This window comes from Maylandia zebra, linkage group LG17 (genome assembly GCF_041146795.1).
Source record: "Maylandia zebra isolate NMK-2024a linkage group LG17, Mzebra_GT3a, whole genome shotgun sequence".
NCBI classification, from domain to species: Eukaryota; Metazoa; Chordata; class Actinopteri; order Cichliformes; family Cichlidae; genus Maylandia; species Maylandia zebra.
Window position 1 is genome coordinate 34,218,324 of NC_135183.1, and position 17,422 is coordinate 34,235,745.

Genomic DNA, 17,422 nt, shown 5'->3' on the forward strand with positions numbered 1-17,422 from the left:
CCAAAAATATCACTTAGATCCACAAATGATCACAAATATAAAGTCAAATTCCCCCAAAAAAGGTAATGAAGAAACTGCAACATTACACTGAGTACAAGTTCATCATTCAGTCTGCAATAATAGACTGAATAGAATTATGATTTTGAATGATAAGTTTTCACCTATTGGAGGTGCTGGAACATGTTCAGTGTCAAAAACAATTGTAAAGATGCTACATCATGTGCCATGTTAGTAAAGTGCGCTGCCACTGGCTAATCTATCAAATGTATCAAATTGGCGAATCAAACTTTTATGTTTATGCTGGACACAAGCATAAATGGCCCACTTTAAATTCATTCATCAATGTGCTGCTAAACTGTTACTTGACACCTTGGTATATCTGTGTTGAATACTGTGTGCGCTCATTTTAAATTTCTCATTCAGAGAAAGAGGAAATATAGATACTCATAAACTCTGCGACCTTGAACTTCTGATAAAACAGTTCAGGTCCTATTATGTTACCTTATTTATCATAACAGTGGCAGTGCCAAAACACCAAGGCTTGTGCAGACACATGAGCTGGCATTAAGCCTGCAGTGTCAGCTTGCCACCATGACGAAAGCATAAACAAACAAGCCCCATCTACAGGTACCACATGAAATACTGGAAGAGAGCGACCTCTGAATGACAAAAAAGCACATATAAGCCCTTCACTGTGTCTTCATCCATGGCTCTGAATTATGTATTGCACGAGAGATGACAGTAATTCCACAGCAAGTTGTTATCTTGTCAAACAAGACTCTGTTGTACTTGCTTAACAAGGACAGGCTGTCATGCTAGTGTGACATTCCCTCCGTGCGTGCACAAACACACCCATGTCTTCCTGTCACCAGGCGTGCGTTTGCTAAAACTGCAAAAATCAGAGGAGCAAACAGCTTCTATATCTTTAATCCCATAATGGCCTTGTATAAATACTAAGGACACTTACTCACGCAATCTTTCTGCTTGGCAAAACAGAGCGTGCAGCCAGCATTGGAAAAGCCGTCAAACTGAACTATATTAACCACCTGTTCCTGATCCAACAGCATTAATGGACAAGTGGAAGTCGCGTGTGCTGCCTGTGGTGCAGACATGGTAAAGAAATAGACAGAGGGGGACCCCCCCCTCCCTTCTCGGGTGCATAAAACAGAGTGTCTTGGCACGAGAGAGAGAGCGTGCTTGGGAGGATTGAGAGAGGGTTGAGGTAAAAGCAGGCGTACAGAGAAAGCACAGATGATGAAAGGTGACGTGAAGGATGAAGCTGCACGCTGAATAAAATTGTTTACCAGACTGGACCTTATTCACACACGTTTAGCTGAGAAGTGAGCTTGGTAAAACACTTAAGCACAGTATCAGCGTTAATGTGAATCAAATCCAATATCCCTGTCCTTCCCTTTCTCCTGTTAGTCAAAACCATCAAAGAAGAAACCCTAAAAATGTTAGTGCAACATGTAATTAGAGCAGAAACAGGTAATAAGAGCTAGAAAGCGACAGATGATGACTGATGAGGCAGTGACTCAGATGTAAGAGCTCAAAATTACTGCTGCAGTAAACGTAACCACCTCAATATATCATTTATACTTTTCACTCTCTGTTTCCTCCCTTCCTTCTTTCATTATACCCAAACCACAGACGGTGAAGACCAGCTGGCTGGCAGGATCAGTTACACAGCTCATTTGGAAAGAGATGACATCAGGTAAATGCATTCTGCAAATATCCATTACTTTCGCCTACTCTTACCTCCCTTATTCTCTGTTCTTGTAGGTGCTTAAAGAGCCAAGAAATTGATTCTTTAATAACACATCTTGATGTGGAAATATGTAGACTTGTAAGCACATTCATATTTAGTATTAAAGCATCATATATGACTTAATCCTCTTGAGGATATTCAAGGCGTGTGGGAGTTTGCCCAAACAGTCAACATGAGTCTTTGGACTTGGAGAGGGCATTCGACTGTGCTGCAGGATGTCATGCAGGTCATGTGGGGAGTGCTCATGAGTATAGGTACATCTGGTCTGTTGTTAAGGAGCTTGCTGGCAGTGAGTCAAACCTGTTCCTGGTGGGAGTTTGACTCCACTCGGGCTATTCTTTGTCTCTTTATCTGTTTGTAAAGTTTCTGGACCTCCAGGTGCAGCCAGGCAGCAGAGAGTTTCTGATTTGCTTTCTGTGGATGATGTGGTTCTCATAGCTTTGTCGGCTGATGGTTTCTAGGTTATACTGGGCCAAGCATAAGATCGCTTTGGCCAAGGTTGCAGGTTGACTTTTAAGTCTCTGGGATGAGAATTAGTTCCTCCAAGTCTGAGGCCACGCTTCAGTCGTTAAAGGATGGGGTATCCTCTCTGAGTTCGTGAGGACTTGCTGTCCCACATAGATGAGTTTAATTATCTCGGGGTCTTGATTATGAGTGAGGGAAGGAGGGAATCGACAACTGACAGATGGATTGGTGCGTCACGGGTGGTGATGCGGATGCTGTACCAGTCTGTTGTGGTAAAGACAAAGCTGGGTGTGAAAGCAAAGGGCTCAGTTTACCAGCTGATCTACATTCCTACTCTCATCTATGGCCACGAGTTTTGGGTAACTACTGAAAGAATGAAATCACATATACAAGTAATGAAAAGAGACGGAACATTTGGGAGGGGCTCAGAGTTGAGCCGCTACACGACTGTATTGAATGGAGCCAGATGACATGCTTCGGGCATCTGACTAGGACATCCCTGGGATGCCTCGTAAATGAGGTGTTTCAGGTATGCACTACATACCTGAAACACCTCATCTCGGGAGGAGACTACAGGCCAGACCTACAAAAGCGAAATTAGATCTCTCAGCTGGCTTGGGAAGACTTCAGTGTCTCCCTGGAAGAGTTAAAGGAGATGGCTGTAGAGAAAGTCCCTTTGCTTAGACTGCTGCCCCCAAAACCCAGACCTGGATAAGAAGCAAAAAATTTTAATGGATGATATTCTATTATATGATAATTATATAATATCTTTAAGATATTAGATAGGAGTAGACTGAAACGTAATAGGACAAATGTCATCTCTTTTATTGTAATTCTTTTGTGCACCATGCATTATCTAGATTAAGTAAAAAGGTGAATTCACAGCCCAGAATGTCCGAACAACGTCCAAGTCTTGGTGGATTTAGAGACAAGAGGAAATGGTAAGAAGACGGCTAACCCAGCTGGTCTGATAATCAAGACGAGCCCAACCAGTTCGTTCACACTTTTGTTTTTATCTTTCTTACAGTAAATTAGCGCTCAGATTACAACTGAAAGAACATTTTTCTGTTTCTGCTTTTTCATCATAAGCCAAGTCAGCCCATTTCAACACAGGTTTTGCTGCCAGCTGGACTTCGCCATGGAAACTGAAAATACTTTTTCAGCAAAATAAAGGAAAACCCTAAATCTCTACCCCCACTTCAGTGAGGGCTACCATTTGTCATCTAGAATCCTGCATCTACCACATATGGCCACCATAGGCACTAATGCCACCACTTAGCAAAAATTAGAGTGTTGCATGAAGATTGAAAAGAAATGTATGATTATTGGACAGCTTGATCTATGATCTTGGTCACTCTTTAGATCAGGCGGTGGGGGGTGGGGTGGGGGGGGGTCACTCCAGGCCTCAAGGGCCACTGTCCTGCAGGAGATCACCCTGGATCAGCACATGTGAATCAAATGATTAGTTCATTACCAGGGCTCTGGAGAACTTTAAAAGGCAGGTTTTCTTAATGTCAGAAACCACAAAAGTCCAAAACTAACAATGCATTAACCCGTCCCTTAGAAAGTGCAGACTTAAACTTTCCTTTACCACTCCAAGGTTGTTCCTGAAAAAAATGTCCAGTCTTTCCTTAGAAAGGGCAAACTAGTTTTCAAAAACAGCTGGTAGTAATTCTCAACAATGGTGACTCCAGCAATACCTGGACAATTTTTCAGCTGCTAGTTAATACTCATTTGGTGCCTTAGTATTTATGACAGCAGAACAATAGCTGTGGGAATGAATCAAAATAAACTAGAGGCCCCATGTTTGTTGCAAGAAAAAACTGACCATGTTAAAATGATCAGCGGTGTGGCTTGAGGTATTCGGATTTGTTTTGGGCAACAATCGAGCTCTATGACACAGAGAAATAAGCTTTAGTGGGCTGTGGTTGTGCAGAAAGTAGGCCACGTGTTCCTCTTCAAATTAGTCAAGAGTACAGATTATCATTAGATTTATCTGTGTATATAATGAATTTGAGATTGAATTCATTAGAAGTGACATTTTAATTTCATTTTACATTTTTATTCAATAAACAAATGGTACTGAGGCTCTTTTTGTGTATTACCAGTGTACATAACAGGGAATTTGTGTGGACAGAAACCGAAATGACCAAAAGATTTAATTCAAAATTTTCAACAGTGTTTTCCTATGGAAGCAAAAATGTGCAATTATTTTTAATTGCATATTGTTTGCACAAGATTTCTGTGTGGCTCTATTGTATTTTTGACTTTTATGGCTATAACTGATTGGGCTAACTACCCACTGCATCCTTGTTTCGTGACAGACAAACCCCTCTTTTGACCCGAGACCCTGTGGTTTACAATGTGTGTGTGTGTGTGTGTGTGTGTGTGTGTGTGTGTGTGTGTGTGTGTGTGTGTGTGTGTGTGTGTGTGTGTGCTTATGACTCCGCACATCGGTGTTTGCTCCCAAGTTTTTGCCCTATCCAAGTTTCGGTGACATCATTTGTCAAATAAGAGTCCTGCTTGCTCAGACTCCAGGAGTCAGACACAGTAGGTCATATGTTTGCTTTCTTTTTCATCCATGCTAGATAATAGATTCCCAGTTGTGAGCTGAATTCTGCAGACAACAAGACGTTTGACTTTGAGAGACTCTGTGAGACAATGTGATTTATACACCTCTGAGCTACATTATGATCACACAATTCTACCAACAGGTGTATTAAGAATCCAATAATCCATAGACTGTATATCAAAGATGGTGATAGCTAGTATAACAGTATCTAGTTGTCTATGAAATGTCATTTTAAACCAGAGTGTTAAAAACATGAGGTTTGTTTTTGCTGTGTTTGTTTGTATTTTTTTGGAGCCATAGCCAATCACATTTGGCTGAGAGGGTGGAGTACAAGATGTTCTGCTATCCCTAGCTAACTTGGTGAGCAAGGTTTACTCACAAGCTGCATCACGCAAACATGGAAGTCTATTGGGAAAGATTCATTTTTGCAACCAGCCTCATGTTGCAGTTTGCATAAACTGTAGTTTTGATGTTCCACTGTTGGCATTATTTTTTAACGTGGGAGTTGCCACTTGAAGATAAATCAGCTTGAGCAACTGAACAGAGGTTTTTGGTGCAGCATTGTATTTCTGTTTGCAAACAGTTTCATGCTAGCAAGTACTGAGTGTTTGACGGAGGGATGCTCATATTCTCCTAGCAACCAGTAGTTACCATTTGGTTGCCAACCAGTCTCTATGCCTGTATAAGTGAAGCCTAAAGTAGCACACAATTGCTCTAGGAAAAACTTACACTTACACTTATTGTGTCAATTGAACTGATAGGTGGAATTTGTAGCAAAAACAAAAATCTTTTAAAAAAGTTTATATGCTTAGATTGGTGTATAATCGCTGATTGATGATTAAGCAGGAGATTTGATCTCCTACTTAACTGGTCCAAAAGTAAATACATCATTAAATGCTAGCACATATTTAAATTAAATGATCTCTTTAAGACTCATTCCTGTAATTATACTTTTCACAAGCCTCTAATATTTTCTAATAACAAGCCAAAACAAGCCAACACAGTTATCCTCCCACTGTAGTGCTTATTGACTCACCGCACTACCAAAGAGGCAGAGGTGAGCAAAAAAATACACAGTGCAGAAAACGACTGCATGCTCTAAACTGCATGCCTACATGAAAATAAACCCCAAAAGATTAGTTTTGAAATGTATGTGTGGATAAGCATCAGTGCTTATCATCAAGCTTCCCTGGGGTAACGTGATAAAAGCAACACTGTGGTGGACTTCTCACTGCACTTCTCTCAACTTTCTTAGCTCGGCTTTGATTGCAGTGTAAACACAAATTGCACCATTTACGCGTATCTCGCAACACGAGCCAGCTCTTCTAAAGACCTGTGTTGCAAATAGGTTGGTAAGAAAATTCATATGCTGCATTTGCCAAACTATTTTTAGTGTTCCAAACAAAAGGGAGCAGAGCAGTAAAAAGGTAAAGCCCGTATAGAATTTTATAGAATTTCCTCTTTTTGTTTCCCTACATGCCAGAATTTGGCACGCAGCAGTATGGGCCACCCTGAAAGAGTGTAAAGCGTGATCCCACTCCTCCAAGGAAAGACAGGGGGATATTCCTGGAGTCTGTGTGAGGTTGAGTGTGTGTGTGTGTGTGTGTGTGTGTGTGTGTGTGTGTGTGTGTGTGTGTGTGTGTGTGTGTGTGTGTGTGTGTGTGTGTGTGTGTGCGCAAGCGTGCATGTGTGCAACCTGTCATAAACGCTGATGAGTGATTGAGTGCATAATCCTGTTCGCACGCCACATCCCAAACAACCCCACATGCAAGAGTGAGTGCGTGTGTAAGACGCCATTCATCTTAACTGAGTAATTCTGGTAGACAGCAAACAATGTAGTCCTGCTCACACCCTATTAAGCTGTCACGGTGCAACAATTGGTCTTAACTTATAATGTGTATTATAATCGTAGACCATTTTTATTCTTTGTTTTTTTCTTTTTTTGCAGGTGCATTGCTAACACTCTGGCCCACGCACACAAAGTAAGCAAACAGTTTAAAGCATTTACATACCAGCACATAACGTAAATACACTCACACACGTGCAGATCCTTTGCATACAAACTCCACAATGCCATCCACCAAATGTTCTGTTCTTTCCTGTGACCTTAGCTGTGAGTTCATTCCACCCTCGCACATATGGAGCCCTGGCACGGACTCAGCTCTCGGCTGCTACCCTGCTACTATCAGCACATTTTTAATTGCCTGGCTTTAGAATATAACAGCCTCTGTGATGACAGCACGCTTGTTTATTTTTATAGGAAACCATAAAGGGCCCCAATAGCCCAGACCTTATAAGGCATATGTATGATGTTTTGCTCCCCGAGTCTTTTATTTTTAGCCGAGTGCAAAATAAGTGTAGATGGTGGCAACTAATTTGCTTCTTGGCTCAGGATATGCCATTGTTATTAAGTTTGTCAGTCAAACGCAAGGAAAATCTTTGTACAGCAGCAAATGTGACCTCTGATCACAGAAGCAATATCAGCAGACCGTTGTAGCTAAATAAAGGTTAATGTCTCACTGTGTGCCATGACTTGGGTTTGAGGTCACATTTGTCATAAACAAGCAGAATAAAGTGCATTATTGTTCATATCTCCATGGTAGCAAAGCCTAGTGAGACAAATGGGATGAAATTAATCAACGTCTCAGTCTCACAATGTTATCACTGTTAAAAGCCATCTGGTCAGGATCTCTCCTGAGTTTTAAGCAAAAAATTCTTATTGAAATAGTTCGAGAACCTCACCCAGTTTTTTTCAAACTGCATTGCTTCTTACCGCCCAATCTAGCACATCCGGATAATCCTGCATCTCTTTACAGTAAAACTGTACTGTTCTGAGTAATGTCACAAACCACGCAAGCACAGTTGATGACTAGATATCTAAAAGCACACCCGTATCGTTTACAGCAGTTTTACTTCTTTGTCTGTTCTGTTGAAAAAAGAACACAAACTCTGAAAATCAAACAAAGACAAGCTGGAAAATTGCATTTTTCTAAAAATAAAAACTTATTTTGAATTTAATGCCAGTTGTGACATGAATGTGAACAGAACATGAGCAACCAAACTTAGCACATTGGTACATTTTAGGCTGCTTGAGGTTCTTACCTATATCAGATATTATGACATTATCACGTTGCCTAGCAAGTACCTAGCAAAAGGTTAAATGTTCTTTTCCACCAATATATTCGACATAGTTCTATCACTCTATCACTAGTCATACTGAAAGAAAGAACAATTGATGAGATCAGTTAAGATCAATGCAGACATGAACTCTGTTTCTTATATTCATGAAAACAGTTACCGAAAATAAAAAAGTAGCTTTCAACTCATTGTTTCAGCATCACAACAGCTAACTTTAAAGTTTGTGTTCATTTAAGACTCAGTGCATCCTTGCAGATGATGTGGACGTGAAAATGGAACCAACAAGCCTGAATATTAATCCATTCCACAGATATGAACATGACTTCAAATAACAGGTATTGTTCACAATTACATTTAATACACCTTTCTTAGTAAAACGACTAAAACTTTGGAAGCAATTTGCTTGTGATTCAAGAGACATTCCCCCCTGTCAGTGATAGGATAGATCAGAGACTAACATTTTGCTTAGTAAACACTCGTAGAATTTTTTTTTAAAAAGGAACTGCTGCAGCTTGTGCTTTTGTTACTGTGGTATTGCTATCGTAAAATGGTTTACCAATGGGTACAACATGAGGTTTTGTGCTTTCAAACAATGATTCAGAATTTTAAATACGGGCAGAGTGAAATTTCTGCCCCACCTGGTGTGTGCTGAGAAGTTTTGTGTTGCAATTCAAGCCCATTTCCACTGCCCAGACTGGGTAGTAACTCACCAGAGTTCATGAAGATTAAAGTTCAGTAATCAACTCTGAACTGGACATTGGCCAAGCTGGAAGTGCATTCACCTCTCTTACTTTAATAGAATAGAATAAAATAGAATAGAATAGAATAGAATTCAACTTCATTGTCATTGCACATGTTACAAGTACAAGGCAACGAAATGCAGTTTGCATCCATCCAGAAAGTGCTTTAGCCATAATATAGTTTATATAGTTATATATTACAAAATGTATATTAGCAATAATATAGATATATAGATATATTACAGAAATAGGTGTGTTATAGGTATGAGGGTACAAAATATGGGTCTATTATGTGTATGTTACAATGTACACGGTATGAAGGTATGTATTAATTTAATATATTAGTTTTAGCAGCTCTCCATGCTGTAAAGTAATGTTGCTTTGGTATGCTTGTATGTAGTCACAATTTACAGCATCATTTATATATTTTGAATATGAATTGAGCTTCAAAGCACTTGCTGACGTCATGTTGATCAGAAGGAAAGTTTCCATGGTGAAAAATCACAAATATCGAGTTTGTCCACTCTTGCCTCACATAACAAAGTCATACTTTATAAATGAAACCTTTAACAGCTCCCAGAGGTGTGGACCAAAGAGGGTGTGACATCACATGTTGCTCATCAAGGGACAAAGCTTATGGAGAAAAAAAAAGAAAAAGAAAAGGAAGATTATGCTTGGCATGCAGTCGATTCTAGTCTGTCTCGTTTTCTTTCTTTCTTTCTTCTTCTTTTTTTTTTTTTTTTTTTTCGTACGAGATGACACAATCATGTAGGAAATTCCCTGGGAACAGCCCTGAAAAATATCGCTTACTCCTCTACTGTTGATCTTTAAGAAATACTAAATAAATGATGTGTCATCTGTTGCCGTGGAGGAATGCTCATCAAGACCAACCCAGTTATATATATTTTTTAAACTCAGTTTCATAATAAAACCGAGTATCTTTCCAAAAAGATGGAACACTCACACACTAAAGCATCCATGCCACAATTTAAGAGAATGTTCCTTGTACCTTTGAGCAGGAAAGTCCCTTGGCAGCAGCATTTGAATTATGAAATACATATCATATGCTCTAAAAGAAGTGCAACAGTTCACAAGGCTGTGAGTCATGCATGTGTCAGAATATCAAAGTGGAAGTTCAGTGTCATGTTCTTAGATGTGTTCAGGGATATGACCTTGAAGGGAAAACCACCCCCCTATATTTTTTTGGGGGGGCCAACTCAAAGAACTTTTTGATCAGACTTGGTGTGCCTGTTCCAGACTAACCCGGCAAATCGCTGGAGCCAAGGGAAAATGTGAGCAAAGTTCACTCAGCTCTTATCTATAGATGGTTGTGACGAGTTTTCCTCATTATCTCATCATGCGTGTGTTTACAAGTACAGACTGCTGATACTGTGTAACCAGGTCAGCTATTCACGTTGCCAGAGTTGTTCAGCAATCAGGTAGTAGTAAAGGCTAGTATGAACAGTTGAAAAGATCTGCATCCATTTCCTTATAGAAAAATTAAAACTGGTAGGGTGAGATAGTCCAGTGATACTGGTTCAAACTGCTTTCGAGGGGAGTGTCAGAGAGTGTGATAATATATTGGCACAGAAAACAGGTCAAAAATTCATTTCTTGTAAGTTTTCCTTTCACTTCCTTTGGTTTCAGTCATTTCCCAGTAAACCTGCCAGTCGTGTGTATGTGTGTGTTCCTTTTAAAATGATGAAATCTGCTATGCAACAAGAAATAACACAAGATTATTGGATAGAAGATGCAGCTTTATTGTAGCAGTCATGCTCTTTATATACACTTTTCTTTAAACTACATTTAGCAGTTATTGTGTGTGGAAGTATTTCACGATGCGCTGCCATCAATCATACAGGATATTTCTCTGTGAAATAAAAGGGCATGAATGTAAACGCACGTGTTCTGTTCTCAGGTGAGCCCAGGTACAGGCACAGACAGAGGGACAAAGAAACTGGTTAAACTCTTTTTACTATGAATAACAGTTGAAGGGAGAGGGCCAGTGGTTACCAACTGGCAACGGAAGCGATGGCAGGTGGCCGGGCTGGTGGCTGAGTCAAGAGGGCAGGGTGCAGTGGTGAGCATGAGCTTGAGACTATGCTGGAGGCAGAGCAAGCGAAACTGAAGGAAAAAAAATGAAGACAAGACAGGCCAGGGCAAGAGGCACTATTCAGGTGTTTTGCTAAGAAGTAAATGACTAGATCAGTGCGTGAGCAGACTATGAGCTGTAAGGGTGGAGGTATCTCGAGCCAGCCCTCTTTTCTTTCTGTACTTCACAAGAAAAAATTGGAAATATTTGCAGAGGTTTAATAATAATAATAATGGATTACATTTATATAGCGCTTTTCGGGGCCCTCAATGCGTTTTACAATTCTACTATTCATTTACTCTCACATTCACACACTGGTGGAGGCAAGCTACAGTTGTAGCCACAGCTGCCCTGGGGCAGACTGACAGAAGCGAGGCTGCCATATCGAACCATCGGCCCCTCTGGCCATCACCAGTAGGCAGTAGTGACATGACTAATATGCAAACAGTCCAGTACATAAAATTAAATATGTAAAATTAAAATAAGCTGAAAAGTCAATATTTGGTTTGACAACCTTTATTCTTCAACACAACCTGAACTCTCTTAGGAAAGCTTTCTTGTCATTTGTTTTTAAGTATTGTTGTGGAAGTTTTCCATTTAAATAAAGCCTGCAGACGAGCGGTGAGCGGTAGCTAACATTCTTTAATCCAAACACACAAAGAACAGAAAACCAAGCTTGTGGAGAACCTACATGACCGCGGGGCAGGTCAGCAGAGTCTCACTCCAGGAACAAAAGGCAGTACACAGCTGTTTCACACCTTAAGGTTCACACTCCCTTGTGGAGTGGTCTGCTTCTCCCAACTTCCTTACTACACCCCCACCATTTGTCTTGGGTGTCAGACATGTTAAAATCCAGTGGCACCAAGGCATTATACAATAAAATAATGTGATTAATACATAAATAAAAGAAATTCCTATACAGTATTTTCAGGAATAGTTCTCAAAGTTTCTTGAAGCACATTCAAACCTCTTCTTTGGATGTTGGCTGCCTTTTGTTCTGCTCTCGGTCAAGATGATCCCACGGTCCTTCAAAAAGGTTGAGGTCCAGGCTCCGGGGAGGCTAATTCATTACTGATCTTTTCTTCCGTCCCTAGCTGGCAGTCCACGAAGCCAGGGTTTCCATCTTGGTCAACAATATACTTTGACCTTTGCTTGCTCGATGGTTAGACGTCATTGTTTAAGATCGTCTTCAATTTGCTCGATCCAAGTCTTCTTGGGTGCATCACACTTGATTCTCCAGTGGGCAGGCCGCTCCTTCAGCAGAAGGCGGTATGGCAGGCGATGGTTGCTCATGGTGCAGACATGGCCAGACCATCGCAGTCCTTGCTTCTGGATCAGCCTTTCCATCAAGGGCTGCTGCTGACATTGACTATGTATCGCACTACTGCTGAGAGAGTCATGGAGGGACTGTGTGAGAATCTGACCCAAACAATGCCAACAACAGTACCATGACTGATAATATTCCACTGAGTGTTTTTCTTTCCAGGTATGCTTTTACTGCATTAGCAGTGTGTCTGGGATCACTGTCGTGCTGAAAAATGAAGCTGAAATTTCTGTGTTCACAATTCCATCAGTTTTGAAAAGATTCCCAACATCACTGGCTGAAATGCAGTCCCAAACCATGACAGAGCCTCCACCGTGTTTCACAGATGGTTGTAGACTCTCACTGTTACTGTTACCTTACTCCTGTGTCATCCTCTGTACAATTTGAACTAAAAGTTTCAAATTTAGATTCTCCCTCACTGGTTTTGTTTAATTTTGCATAACTGAGCCTTTTCTTCCTGTTTTCTTTCTTTAAGAAAAGCTTCTTGGCAGCTCCCGTAAATAATTTCTTGGATCTGACACATCTCGGTACTTTTTTAATGCTTGAATTTGCTCAACAAACAAAGTACATTACTCTGATACAAGGGACTGAAAATGTGACGTTTTTAAAGAAAGATCTTGAGAAAGCTCAAAGAACTATTACTCAACACCACTTTATTAAAAATGACAAGTATGTCCGTCTCCTTGAAAGCAATACGTAAAGAAATAAGTAAACCAATTAAAATTGTTCTCATTTTTCTCTGCTGCAGTCACTACGCATAACAGAAAAGACCAGCTCCAGATCAGCACGCATCATCATAACCGTTACGATCTCAATATCAGTGTTGACATTTTGAAAACAAGTCTTGTGAAGTGAGCGTTACCAAAATTGGCCTTTAACATCCCGTAACCCTGACAGTGTAAATATCACCGTGACTTTCATAGTAAATAAAAGTGTAGATTTCATGCTCAGATAGGCTGCTGTTTGTGGCTAAGCTCTGATTTTAAACATGTAACACTGAAATAAAAACTGGTGGTAAGACTGGTGCTTTAAAATGTGCAGTGCACCATAGCTGGGTCAGGACATCCCGCTCCCTAGTGTGGGGAAAACTGCCAACTTTTTCCTCGGCACTGGCTGAAGGTGTTTACCTTTGCTTTGACACTGGATTTTAATCTGTAAGTTAATTAAGAAATGTAATATCATGGGGGTTCAGCTAAGCACAACCTGAGTACTACAGCCCTGTATTTTAGATCGCTCCACTAAATTTTAGGCTTCCTGCTAACTTGACAAATGAACCTGGACTTCATAACCACCACACACTCATAATCACACATTAAGAGCGAAAAGGAGAGAGGGGAACGGCATGCGACCTGAGGATCGCTCCCTATACTTAGTGAACTTCTGGTGTTTTAATGGGCCTGACGTAGTTCCATGCTGTGGTCTGAGGTCTCTCTAACCAGCATCTATTTTCCCTCTGAAACTGAGTTGGAAAAAGCACAGAGCATTTAAACAGGCTAAAAATGTATCTGATGGCAACCACTGCTGGCTGAAAATAGCCTTAAAAGGGTATTATTATCATTAATGAGGGATAAATTTGTCGGCTGACTTGCAGTGGAGTCAGGAGCGCTTAAAATTATTCTGGAATTTGCCCACTTCTTTTTTTTTCTTTTCGTTTTTAGATGTTTTGGCAAAACTGAGGCATCAGTTCTGTCTGAGGAATGGATGGTGTCCCGCTGATTTATTCTCATAAAGTCAGCTTCTCCTGCAGAGCAGAACACATCATACTGTGTAAAGGTAAACTATCAAAATCTTTTTTCAATTTCAGCGCTCGTGCTTTAATAACCGCGCTGACTGCATGCTTTAGCTGACTGACTTAAATAACCTACTCTTCAAATTACATCTGACCTTCTCCCAGTGCAAGCAATATGTTTCACTTTGATTTCCCAGCGTCCAGGCTGCTGTTGATTTAAGCTAATAGGATTACCCCATCGAGGACACCATCACATCTGGTTATGATGCACAGTCATAAACTCTTTTTCTTGGTTTGTTTGGAGGAAATGTCATTTCAGACAGCTGCTCTGCCCTTGCCAACGCTATTGTGACCCTATTTTCTTTCTGGTCATAAACAGCATGTGTCTTTTGAGGAAACTTTAGACTTACATTTAAAAAAATAAATTCAGGTACATCCCCATCTCGGCTAAATTTGTTGGCCAGTTGTCCAGTAGGTGAAAGGACTGACCCATATTTCAATAATGGTATCCATGGAGATTCTCCGCCACTCTGGCAAGAAAGGATGAGAAAGAAGATTGCCTGAGCCTTAATTTTTCTCCAGATTGGGCATGTTGTAATAAAAAACATACAGAGGAATCAGTGTTTGCTTTTCACTAAGTATATTTTGTTATCTCATTTAATATATTTATATTGAGACAGATTATAGAGTATTTAACTTTTACCTAACATTTCAAGCAAACCTGTTCTTCATAACAAAGCGCTGCATTGTGCATTAGCTAGCTGATAATAACTTAGATTGATGTCACCCATGTTTAGAAGATTACGGTTTGGAGTCCTGCAGTGTGCAACCCTCTTTCATGTACAGTGTTGACTGAATTTCAACAAGATTTTTGCCTAAAATCTTCCTAGATGAATCCACAGCTGCCTGTTTAAGACCATTTAGATTAGAAAACAACACAAAATGCATCTCATTAATTTACACTCACTGGCCACCATAGTCTAAACTACCCGTTAACATAACTTCCTAACCAACCAATCCAATTGTAGCAATTTATTTAGGCTTCTAGACGGATGAGAGGAGACGAGACTGGCCACACAGCTTCAAACTGATACGAAGCCAACAGTAGCTCAAATAACCATTCATTACAACCAAGGTATGCAGAAGAGCATCTCTGAGAACACAACATCTTGAACTTTGAAACAGATGGGCAACAGCGGCAGAGGACCACACTGTGGTCACAAAGATCCAATCATCTGATATCCTGTACAAACAGCCTCCACAGTCATCAGATCTCTGTCCAGCAGAAATTTAACTAAGCAACATCTGAAAAAATTGGAATGTTCCATGTAACAGCAATATCCTGCAAAGTATAAAATGATTTAATAATAAAGGATTGCATTTATATAGCGCTTTTTGAGACCCTCAAAGCGCTTTACGATTCATTCACACACTGGTGGAGGCAAGCTACAGTTGTAGCCACAGCTGCCCTGGGGCACACTGACAGAAGCGAGGCTGCCATATCGCGCCCCTCCGGCCAACACCTGTAGGCAGTGGGTGAAGTGTCTTGCCCAAGGACACAACGACCGAAACTGTCCGAGCCGGGGCTCAAACCGGCAACCTTCCGATCACAAGACGAACTGCCAACTCCTGAGCCACGATCGTCCCGATCGATTTGTGGCAACGACACCTCTTAAATTAACAAATGTGTTATGTAATGAGCTATTTAAGTCCATGTATGCATTTAGTTTGTGGTTCTCCTTAAATGTGGCATATATATTTATTGTAATTCATTTTCGTATAAAAAGCTTTTTCCGGTAATTTGGAGCACTTTGCTTTGACCTTTTACTGAGTTAGAGCAATTTACGATCCTTTACTGTAAAGTAAATGTAAAGGTCTGTCTTTTAACATAAAATCTGGATCGTGAGAAGACAAGCAGATTTCAGATTTGTTGTTTTGGCATTTACAGACCTACTTTTGCCTCCATTTTTTTCCACCTTCCCATTCACTGATTTATTGGCTGACAAAACCAAAACATTTTCACAGACCAAAAGAGACAATGACATCTTGCTGTCAACATTTCCTGTTTGGGATTATTGTTGTTGAACAGTTGTGCGAGCACCTGGTTTGAGGTTGGATAAGACGAGATAGGGAAGCTGTGTCATGTGTGTTCACCAAACAATTTCCTCTAGACATATGTGGCTACAAGCAGCAACACCCAAGGTTTCCATGGCACCCTGACAGATGGTCAACAAACACTCTTCCCTTATTACTCTGTCTTAATTTAAGAAGTTTCCAAACACAGTGATTCCTCGTGCCGCTCAAAAGCCTCTCATAAGACCAGGGGAGGTCAAATCAGTAACCACAGTAAGGCTCTTATTTGTTAATTTCACACATTTTACACATTTGTTGTAGATTCTGCTGCAGACTCTTAGATCTTGAATATACTATAAATGCACACATTGATTATCTGTTAAGAGTTACATAAGTTACTCTTTCTTCTTTTGAGTCTATTAGAAACAGTGATAAACATGTCATGTTCTTTTAATGCTTCATTGTGCTGACACAGTTCTTAGCACACCTTTAAGTCTCTTTTGACAACCAAATTAGGTTAAACATGACATCATTTTACCCAGGATGTCTTTGCTGTTTCAGCCAGTGCCTTACACAGGGATGGTGGGCTCATGATGATGCATTACAGTGTTTGAATCACGCTCTGAAGCAGAGATAAAAGAGGTGTGCAGAACCAAGAGAAAGAGATAAAGAAATACACTCTCAGGCTAATTTATTAGGTACATTTGTTCATCCGCTTATCAAATATCGGTGTATTTAGGCATGTAGAGATCGTCAAAAAAAAAAAAAAAACTGCTGAAGTTCAAACTGAGCATGAGAATGGTGGGAGAGTTTGACTTAAGCGACTGAACGTGGCATGGTTCTTGCTGCCAGATGGGTTGCTCTGAGTATTTTAGAAAGTGCTGACCTGCTGGGGTTTTCCACACAAACATCTCTAGGGTTTACAGAGAATGGCCTAAAAAAGAGGAAATTGTTGATGTCAGACGTCAGAGAACAATGGCCAAAACTGCTTTGAGCTGATAGAAAGGCATCTTTAATTCAAATAACCTCTCATTACAGCCAATGTGTGCAGAAGAGCATCTCCAAACCTTGAAACAGATGGGCAACAGCGGCAGAAGACCGCTACTGTCTGCTAACAACAAGAAACTGAGGCTACAATTCGCTCACCAAATGTTGCCTGGTTTGATGAGTGTCAAAGTCTCAGCATTTGGCATAAACAACATGGAAATATGGATTTATCTTGCTTTGTATCAACAGCTCAGGCTGCTGCTGGTGGAGTAATGCGTGGGGGATATTTTTCTTGGTCCAACCTAATACTAGGACAGTGTGACTAATGAAGTGCTCAGGCACAAGCTAAAGCTCAAGATAAGACAAGGCAGGCAGGGAGTACTGGAGTATTTGGTAGTTCATTCACATGCAGTGTGTATGATTGTGTGCGTGTAGGAAGAGTTACAGCACACTGAGACAGTTACAGATGAGGTAATAGTCAAGCTAAAGCCTTTACTGTATAATGAATAAGTGAAGAGATATTTATTTAATACT

At 40.4% G+C, this 17,422-nt stretch overlaps 1 long non-coding RNA gene across 1 annotated transcript; it reads left to right on the forward strand.

Moving 5' to 3' along the window:
* The first annotated feature begins 1,647 nt into the window (after nt 1-1,647).
* On the forward strand, nt 1,648-15,744 carry LOC143413249 (uncharacterized). The gene is made up of 4 exons (XR_013093878.1): nt 1,648-1,714; nt 6,754-6,787; nt 8,180-8,278; nt 13,758-15,744. It is a non-coding gene; the product is annotated as an uncharacterized LOC143413249 (long non-coding RNA).
* Nucleotides 15,745-17,422: the final 1,678 nt, after the last annotated feature.